We start from the raw sequence: 10501 nt of genomic DNA, 5'->3' as shown, positions 1-10501 counted from the left end.
TAGACAGAAAAGATAAAAAAAAAAAATGGAGACTGATCCAATTTGGTTGAACAGCAGTAACTAGGATTTCATTTCTTAAGGTTGCAGCAATTAATAAAAGATTATTCTAAGCTAAATACTTCAATCAGAGCTACAGAAATTCAAGTATAGAAGTTGAGAAGTTGATTAACCAACTTTGAGTAGAGACTGAAAGATGTAAGTTCAAAGGAGAGATGAGTATAAGATGAAGGTGCTTTCATTGAGTTCAAAATGTTGAAGGTTAACAAAATGGTGAATTTATATTTGCAGAACCAAATCTGGAACTACGGAATTTGAAGAAATGGATTGGTCAATGAAGTATCAAAAAGAGCTAGCTGATGGATTGAAGAAAAAAAAATCAGAGAATTAGATTTCTGCATTTTGATGCTGGAATTCTGGAGCAAGAGCTCCAACAATGAAGAGTGTAGTGAAAAGAAAGTGAAATCAGAGTAGAAAAAAAATTCAGAATTTCTGAAGTCTGAAAAGAATGAATTTACTTAAATGAATTGAAGTCTTGAATTGCTGAATCCTGCTGAAATCAAAATGCTGGATATTTTTGAAGCTGGGAACTGAATCTGCCCATGCTATGATTAGTTTAGATTTCTAAATTTGCAATTTTTGATGGTGTAATTTGAGCTGAATATGGTTTTGTCTTGCTGTGGAATAAATGCAAAATGCAAAAGGAAAATACAGAAATGCAGGAATGAAAAATGCTGGAAGTTGCAACAATGAGAAATTATATAGGAGATGTGCTAATTTGTGCCAACCTTTCAATCTATTTCCTGATCAGTGAGCAGGAAGCTGCTGTAACAAGAATGCAAAAGCTGCTGATTTATGGAGTTGCCAGCTGTACTTTAGTTCTGAATGAATTCAGTTTGAGAATTTAGATCAGTGGGATTAAACTCTAAGTTTCCTGATCTGCAGGAATGAAATTTTGAATTTTCAAAAACAAAGCATGGCTGAATTGGGATAATGAAGTGCAGTAATGAATTTGTGCCAACCTTTATTTACACTGGAACCTGAGGAAAAGCTGTAATGATCTGAATTCTTGTTAGATTTGAGGTTCTGAATCAAGTTCTTGGTTGTTTGAGTTAGGAAAGAATAGACAAGGGAAAAGAGAAGAGCAAAAACAGAGAAAATGCAAAATTGCTAGTGATGTGATGACTGAATTACCAGCTAGTAACCAGATGTTGAATTTTGTATTAAATTCAAAGCATTTTTTTGGTAGTGTTTTTAGTCCCACATTGCTAAGTGGAGAAGCTTGGAAGGGCTTATATAGGAAGCCCTTCCATCCTTGCTTAGCAATGATAAGGGGACCTACACGCATGCGCGGGCCAAGCCCAAATCGAGTGGATTTGGGGGGTTTGAGCCGGAAATCCATAAACCGGGCGTCACGTATGCGATTAACGCGCGCAGGGGGGGTGCAAATCCCCAGCCCGTGGGCCTTGCGCTCACGGGCGGCCCGGTCTGTTTTTGCTAGTTTGGTTCAGTCTGAACCAAACCAGTTTGGTTTCCTGTTCGGTTGGTTCGAACCAGGAACGGACGCAACACCGCGCGAGAGGGGACGCGGACGCGTTTCCTCGCTAGTGAAGCAGTGCTTCGTACCTCCTCGGAGTGAATAAAAGGGGACAAGCAGTGCCTCTATTCTTCACTCAATCTTCCTTCTTCTCCCTTCTCTGTGCGATACATTCTGCACAGTACCTCCTCTGTTTTTCTTTTCGAGTTCGAGTCTTTCTGCGCCTTTGTTGTGTCCTGAGGCTTGGTCTTTCGGCGATCTGAGGTTGGGTCTGAGTGTCGCGTCCATTTTGGAGTGCACCTACGGACAAGACGAGCGGTTGTCGGATCTTGGGGGAATTTTGCCGGGGAGCCTTTGCACCGTGAGGCGGCAATAAATTCTCTAAGGACAGTCGGCGTGCCGACGCTTCAACCGGATAACTATATTCTAAACCCGACTACTTTATTTATCTATCTATTGCATGCTATTTTTGTGTCAATATAATACTGCTGTTTATATTGCTTTAAATATATTACCAACATTCTTAGAGAATTTATTTGCCTGCATCTATAGACATGATGAATGATAGGGTAATAGGATCTAATGAGGCTAGTGCTAGACCCAAGAAATTTTACGGGCAAAACTTCAGACGTTGGCAACAACGGATGAAATTTTGGCTTACTACGCTAGGGTTATTCTCCGTTATAGAAACATACCCTCCTTCACCTAATGAAGAAGAACCTGCCCGTAGTGCTGCCTTAGAGAGGTTTAAGCAAAGGGATTATCTCTGCCATGGGAGAATCCTGTTTGCCCTCTCTGACGCACTATTTGATGTATATTGCTCAACCTCTTCAGCTAAAGAGCAGTGGAAATCTTTGGATAAAAAATACAACTCCGAAGATTCTGGTTTAGAAAAGTATACTGTGGCAAAATTCCTGAACTTCAAAATGGTTGAAGGCAAATCTGTGATTGAGCAGACACATGAATTCCAAGTTCAAATTCATGGTCTTGCTAAAGGAGATATGTCATTACCCGAAAAATTTCAGGTCTTGTCTATCATCGAAAAATTGCCTCCGAGTCGGGAAGATTTTGGCATGACTCTTAAACATCGGAGAGGTAAAATCTCTCTCGAAGATTTGATGATTGCCTTAAATATCGAAGAAGAACATCAGAAGCAACATAAAAATGATGATACAAGAATGTCTATGGATTTTATTCCAAAGGCGAATGTAGTAGTCTCATCTGACAAGAGGAAATTCAAAAACCAGAAAATGAAAAACAAGATGAAACCCAACCCAAAGGTTCAAAAGAAAACTGGAACCAAACCTAAGCCTTGCTGGGCATGTGGACAGGTTGGACATTATGCCAAATTCTGCCCTAAGCGAAAGGACAAGGAGAAAAACCAAAGCAATACGTCCAACACTAAGGCACAAGTAAATGTCGTGACTGCTAGTGACGACACCAGCGATAGGTTTGTTACCTTCAAACCCGAACTAAACTTGATCTATCAACCCAATGAATGGTTAGTTGATACAGGTGCTAATGCACACTGTTGTGCTGATCGCTCTGCCTTCCTTACTTATTAGGTAATTGAAGGCACTTCCGTGACCATGGGGAACCATTCTGCAGCCAGGGTGTTTGGGATAGGACAAGTTGACCTGAGGTTCACCTCTGGAAAAGTCCTGTCACTGCATGAGGTGCATCATGTTCCAGCGGTCCGTCGGAATTTGATTAGCGGATCAAAGTTAGTCCGTGCTGGTTATGAGTTGAACTTTAAATGTAATAAAGTTGTAATATTACATTTAGGAACCTTTATTGGAAAAGGTTACCTTAATGAAGGTTTATTTAAACTCAATGTAGAAAATGCTACTTTAAATAAAACTTCTGATATTGGTTGTTCATATAACATTGAGTCTTATGATCTGTGGCATGACAGATTAGGACATGTCAATTTTAATACCGTAAAAAGGATGATGAATCTTGACATGATCCCTAAGCATGCTATAAATGATAAGAAAAAATGTGAAATTTGTGTGCAATATAAACAAACCCGTAAACCCTTCAAATCAGTTGATAGAAATTCTGATATTTTAGAATTGATTCATATTGACTGTTGTGAGTTTAACGGTGTAATAACGAGAGACCATAAAAGGTATTTCATTACCTTCATTGATGATCACTCTCGTTATTGTTATGTTTATTTGCTAAAAACCAAGGATGAAGCTTTAGATAAATTTATGGTTTTTAAATCTGAAGCTGAGAATCAAACCGATAAAACAATTAAGAGGTTAAGGTCTGATAGGGGTGGAGAATTTACCTCGAACCTGTTTCAAAAATTTTGTCAAGATACAGGTATAATCCACGAGGTAACTGCTCCATATAGTCCTCAATCCAACGGTATAGCAGAACGAAAAAATCGAACCCTTGAAGATATGATTAATTCCATGTTAGGCAGTTCTGGGTTATCCAACTTTATGTGGGGGGAGACTCTATACACTGCATGCCATGTGCTAAATAGAGTCCCAATGAAGTCAAGGGATAAAACCCCATATGAGCTTTGGAAAGGCCGAAGGACAAGTTTGAAATACCTTAAAGTGTGGGGGTGCCTTGCAAAGGTACTAGTACCTGAACACAAAAGGAAAAAACTTGGTCCAAAGACCGTAGATGGTATCTTCTTGGGTCATGCTCAAAATAGTATTGCATATAGGTTCCTGATTATTAAATCAGAAATTCCTGGAATAGATGCAAATACTATTGTAGAACTTCGCGATGCTACATTTTTTGAGGATATATTTCCTATGAAGACGAGAACACCTCAATCTAGTATTCCTACTAGAAATGAGCCTTCTTCTGTAGAAGTCCCATTATCCGTAGTGGGTACACCTTCCTCAAGTCACTCTAGACTAGATGAATCTAGTGAGTGTACAGAACTGAGAAGGAGCAAGAGGCAACGTGTGTCTACGGATTTAGGCCAGGACTTTATCACCTATAATATAGAAGGTGACCCTGTGACATATAGAGATGCTATGGCTTCTCCTGAAGCTAAGTACTGGAAAGAGGCCATTAAAAGTGAAATGGACTCTATTATCTCTAATGCTACTTGGGAGTTAGTAGATTTACCTCCTGGGTGTAACACTATAGGATGTAAATGGGTGTTTAAAAGAAAACTAAAACCTGATGGGTCAGTAGATAAATTCAAAGTCCGCCTAGTTGCTAAGGGATTCAAACAGAAAGAAGGGATTGACTATTTTGACACTTATTCTCCTGTTACAAGAATTACTACAATCCGAGTATTAATAGCATTGGCGTCCATATATCATCTTGAGATCCATCAAATGGATGTTAAAACGACATTCCTTAATGGAGATCTTGAAGAAGAGATATATATGGATCAACCTGAGGGATATGTAGTTTCTGGAAATGAGAACAAAGTTTGTAGGTTAGTCAAATCTCTTTATGGTTTGAAGCAAGCCCCAAAGTAGTGGCACGAAAAATTTGATAGAGCTATGCTATCATTTGGCTTTGAAGTGAATGACTCTGATAAATGTGTATATGCTAAAATGAAAGGTGATAATTGTATTATCCTATGCTTATATGTAGATGATATTCTACTGTTTGGAACTAACCTTTCTATTATAAATGAGACTAAGACCCTCTTAAGTGGTAAGTTTGATATGAAGGATATGGGTTGTGCTGATATGATCTTAGGGCTGAAGTTGACTCGATCAACTGATGGAATAGCAATTTCTCAGTCACTATATGTTGAGAGAGTATTAGAGAAATATGGCTATAGCGAAGTTAAATCTGTTGTCACACCATATGACCCTTCAAAAACTCTCCACAAGAATAATAATGGTGTGGCAGTGTCTCAATTAAGATACTCACAAATAATAGGTAGTCTAATGTATTTAGCTAATTGTTCTAGACCTGATATTTCTTTTGCTATATCAAAATTGAGCAGGTTTACCAGCTGTCCGGACAGAGCGCATTGGGATGCATTAGACAGAGTACTCAGATATCTGAAAGGCACTATATCCTTGTGTAGGACCGTTGGGCCGGCTAGGAGGGTTAGTGAATAGCCTGTCAATAAAACACAAAAGCCCTTTCTCGAACGATTAAGCTAACACTTGTAAAATGAATTAAGCAGATAAATAAAGGCATAAAAGAAAAGACGAGGCACCAGATGTTTACTTGGTTACAACCGATGTGGTTGTTAATCCAAGGAAGATTAATCTCAAAAACTCCTTCAGGCGGAGAAGCCTCTTACAGCGTTTAGGCACAGAAAACAAAAGCTTAACTACAACTAAAGCATACAAGTTTTTGGAAATAGAATGATCGTGATTGTTGAAAAGCTTCTGGACCAAGGCTATATTTATAGCCTTGGTCGGGGCGCCTGGATGGGTTCCGGGCGCCCTGGGGGGATAAAATTTATCCCCCAACGGTTGAATCGAGTCAAAGCTCGATCCTGTGAAAAAGTCCCTTCCGGGCGCCCCGGATGGTTCCGGGCGCCCCGGACAGCTCCGGGCGCCCCGGATAGTTCCGGGCGCCCCGGATAGTTCCGGGCGCCCCGGATAGTTCCGGGCGCCCCGGAGCCAAAAGTCAACCCAGTTGACTTTTGGTTCGTGCTCTCTTCTCTGGTTCAGCTCGCCTCTGGTCCGGGTCTTTCTGCTCCGGCTCCGCTTGCTTGGGTGATCTCTGACATCCGGAATAGGGCTCACCCGAACCCATCTTCCGGTCTTCTCGAGCGTGCTTCCCTCCGGCTTCTCGTCCCTCGGAATTACTGCGTGTCCCTTCTCGTCCACCAGCGTACTCATCCGCAGACAAGCAGGTGACCACTGTTCGAACGGCATCCTCTTGGAGGGTCGACCAAAAATATCCGGCCAGGAGTATCTTTCAGGCTAATGCACGGCTGCCCAGATGACCTCCGCAAGAGCTTTGGTGCACCTCTCGCAGAATATACTCGACATCCTCCGATCCGACACACTTGAGAAGGGGCTTGGAGAAGGCTCTCTGATAACCATGATTTTACTGCATTATTTTGATTCATATATGCATGGTTTGATATTGATTTTATAGGTTTAAATCATGGTTACATCACATTTTGTGCATAGTGTGTATTTTTGGACTTAATTGCAAATTATCTTATTTTTGTGCTATTTGATGCTAATATTTGATTCTTATTTTGTAGGCATCAAAGGATCTTAGATTTGGATCTCTTTGGACCGAAATTGGGCTCGAATCGGAATTTAAACAAGAAGATCAAGCTTTGGGTCGATTTGGGTCGTTCATCAAGAATAGGACAGATCTGGACCATCCGTTGAAGATCTGGTCGATCCAACTTAATGGAGAGCAGATCTGAGCCATTGATGAAGATCCAGAAGTTTTGATGCAGATCTGAGTTCATCTAGCTATTGATCCAGCCCGACTTAATCTGAACTGTTCAATGAAGACTGTGAGGATCTGGGCCATCCAGTGATGATATGATCGATCCGACCTACAGGAGAATAGATCCAGACCTTATATCCACATCAGTACCTTCGGATCAGAATTTGGATGACTTTTTACCGTTGATTTAGCCCAGAATCAATCTCAGCCGTCGGTTCAAATCTGAGATCTGTTTAAATGAGAAGCTACAGTGCTTCGTGTTCTTCGTCGACTCCACAGTGCACAACAGCTTCGTCCCACGGTGATTTTTCTGGATTTCGACCCCGATTCCTTCTCCAATCGTACTCTCAAGCTTCAAACTTATTGAAGAGCTTCACAGCTGCTCATCCCGATCATCTGGAGCCGCCGGCAGGTGTTCCTTCCGGCGCAATTCTCTTTTCTGCGATTTTCTATTCCCGCCGAGATTTGGAGGTGGTCCTCCAATCTACGGTATCTCCGTCCATCAGAAACACTCGGAGGTGGTCCGCCGGTGTTCCTGAGCTCCATCCGATGCCCATCTGCCATCCACAGCTCCACTCCAGATCTAGAGATCCAGATTAGCAGATTTCCAGATTTTCGGCACTTGAGTGGGTTCCGGGATGTTCTTAGCTTGCCGGGGGTGGTCCGTCGGCACTTGTGAGCATTCCTCGAATTGATTTGCAGCTTAGAATCTCCACTGAGGTCCGAAATTGGGTGGTTTCGATTTTGGTACTCTTGTGTGACGGCAAGAGTATGAAGTTTGTTAGTTGATTGTGAGAGGATTGATTTTTATTTCATTTTAGTTCTTTTTCTTACTGTTTTATAGCTTAGACAAATTTCTTTTAATGTTCGTTATATTTTTATGCAAGTAGTTAGCATTTCTTTCCTTGTTGAAGCTTAGTTTAAGTTTTATTTGTGCTTGGTTAATTGTTTAGTGTTTAAGTGCTAAATTAGGTTTACATTTTGCTTTAGATCAGATTTATTTGAGTCTCGTAATTTCATCCTTAGTTTGATGTGTGTTGATGGATTTATCACAACGTAGTGTGACAATACGTAATGATTTGTTCATTGGCACATAGTTATGTTTCACTCTTGCTTTAGATTAATTTCTTAATTGCTGTGTTTTTCCTCTATTAGATTTATATTTAAAGATTTTAAACCCCCAACTCCATTTTTATATCGAAAACCCCAAAAAATAGGAATAAAAGACAATCCTAAATTACATTCTACCGTTGGTTCCTCGGATCGATCTTGGACTCGTTACTACAACGTTATTGTGAAATTAAGGGGTTCAGTGAAATATTAAATTGTTAATTTGATAAGCCTATTTGTGACATTTAATATAGATTTTAGGCTTTATCACTCTCTTGTAGAGGTGGTTGTCGATCAAGGTGAACCGCTCGACCCTCTTTTTCAATAAGCGGGCTTCTTCCAGATCGGCAGGTGTAGCTCCCGAACGTAGAAACTCAGTCAGAGTTGTCCTCCAATCGTTCGGGAAGGTTATTCCTTCCATTTGGTCAATATGCGCCACAAGCGAGACTTGTTCGATCGGCTGACCTATGACAATCAACGTCAATGAACTGGCTAGTTTTGCTAACTCATCCGCCGCCTGGTTCTCCGATTGGGGGATCTTTTGTATAATGACCTCCTGGAAGTTGACCTTCAGCTTCTCGAAAACCTCTACATAGAGCCTTAGCCAAGCATTGCTTATCTCAAATGTCCCGAATAACTATTGGACAGTAAACTGGGAGTTCGAGTGGATGAGGACTTTGACTGCTATAACATGCCAAGCTTCCTGCAGGCCGGCTATCAGTACCTCATACTCTGCTTCATTATTAGTGACTCTATAGTCTAGTCAGACGGAGAGCTGCATCCGGTCTTCCCGTGGCGAGATAAGCAGTATGCCGATTATGCTGCCTTGCTGAGTGGACGAGTCATCCACATATATCTCTTCCATGTTGCTGCCGACTCCTCACTCTCGACTTCTATGATGAAATTCACTAAGGCTTGAGCCTTGATTGCCGCTCGGGGTTAATATTGAATGTTGAACTCGCTCAGCTTAGTGTCCAGTTGATTAGCCTTCCTGATGCTTCTGGGTTGAGAATGTTGGTTAATCCTAGGAAAATCGTACCGGTTCTACTATACAAAAATTTTGTACAAGTGTCGAACCTTTCCTTAAATAACCTATTGTGTTCTTTGGAAGTTAAATTAGGAATCGCAGACGGAACTTAATATCATTGATTCCAAATTTAACTTATCTGTTCTTAATGGTTTAGATTTGGATAGCAAGCGGAACTTAACACTATTGATCCAAATCCACCTATATTATTAATTCCATTAAATATTAATTTCCAAAATTGGCTTCCAGGACTGCATGGCGAGACACATGACCTTCTTGGATATGAGAGCAACCACCACCGCTTAGACAAAGCCTTTTAAGGAAAGCTAATATTTAATTTCCTTAAATAACTCTAGGTTAACCAAAAAGAACAATCGAATCACAAATTCGAAAACAAAGAAAACACAAACTCGAAAAAATAAATTCGAAAAACTAGATCTAATGTCTCTTGTGTTTGGAATTCTTACAAAGAGAAATAACTAGCATGGTGTGAAAAATAATTACTAATTATACCTTCTCTTTGTATGCTAATGACCTCGATATCTTTTGCCGTATTTCTCGCCTTGCCTTGGACATCGTGTGGGCGATGATCCTCCAAGATGAACACCACCCAAAAGCTTTCTTCCTCTTCCTCTAAAATCCGGTCACCACCACCACCAAGGAGAATAGAGCAAAGGGAAAAGAAGAGGGGAGAGGGAGGGCCGGCCACCTAGAGAGACTCCACCAAGAGAATAAGAATTGATCTCATGAGGTCTCCTCACCCCTTCTTTTATATTACTTGCCCAAAGCAAATAAGGAAAGACTTTTTACAAAAGTTAAAATCTTCCTCTTGTTTTTCCTTTTCCCTTTTATTTATCCTTTTCTTTCCTCTTGATTGAATCAATCACCAAACATTAATTGGATGATGATTTTTTTTTTATTTTCTTTTGGCCAGCCCCTTGCTTGGGCGCCAAGCAAGGTGGTCGACCACCTCATCATGGAAAGAAAGAAATTTTTTTTTATAAAATTTTATAAATCCGTATAAAATTTTACAAGCTCTCTTCTAATTTGCTAAAGTAGGAGTTAAAAAAGGAAAGTTCTAAAAATTAAAACCATGTTTTAAAATTTAAAACTTCTCTTATAAAATTTCCTTTTTTAACATGGTGATAGAAAATTTAAATTTTAAAACTTCTCTTCCTTTTTTTTCTTAAACTATGAGGATGGTTAAAAAAGGAAAGTTTTAAAATCTTTTAAACTTTCTTTTAAAACATGTGACCTAATTCAAATAAGGAAAGTTTTTAAATTTTAAAACTCTCTTTTAAAACTTGTAGTTTTCTACAAAGAGAAGATTTAAAAAATTCAAAACACCCCTCCTTGTTTGAATTATTGTGGCCGGCCCCTACATGCTTGGGCACCAAGCAAAGGGCCGACCCTTTAAGAGGAGATGTGGCCGGCCATTGCTTGGCCACCAAGCAATGGACCGACCC

This window comes from Zingiber officinale, chromosome 9A, assembly GCF_018446385.1.
Source record: "Zingiber officinale cultivar Zhangliang chromosome 9A, Zo_v1.1, whole genome shotgun sequence".
NCBI lineage: Eukaryota > Viridiplantae > Streptophyta > Magnoliopsida > Zingiberales > Zingiberaceae > Zingiber > Zingiber officinale.
Note: the sequence above shows the minus strand (reverse complement) of the source record.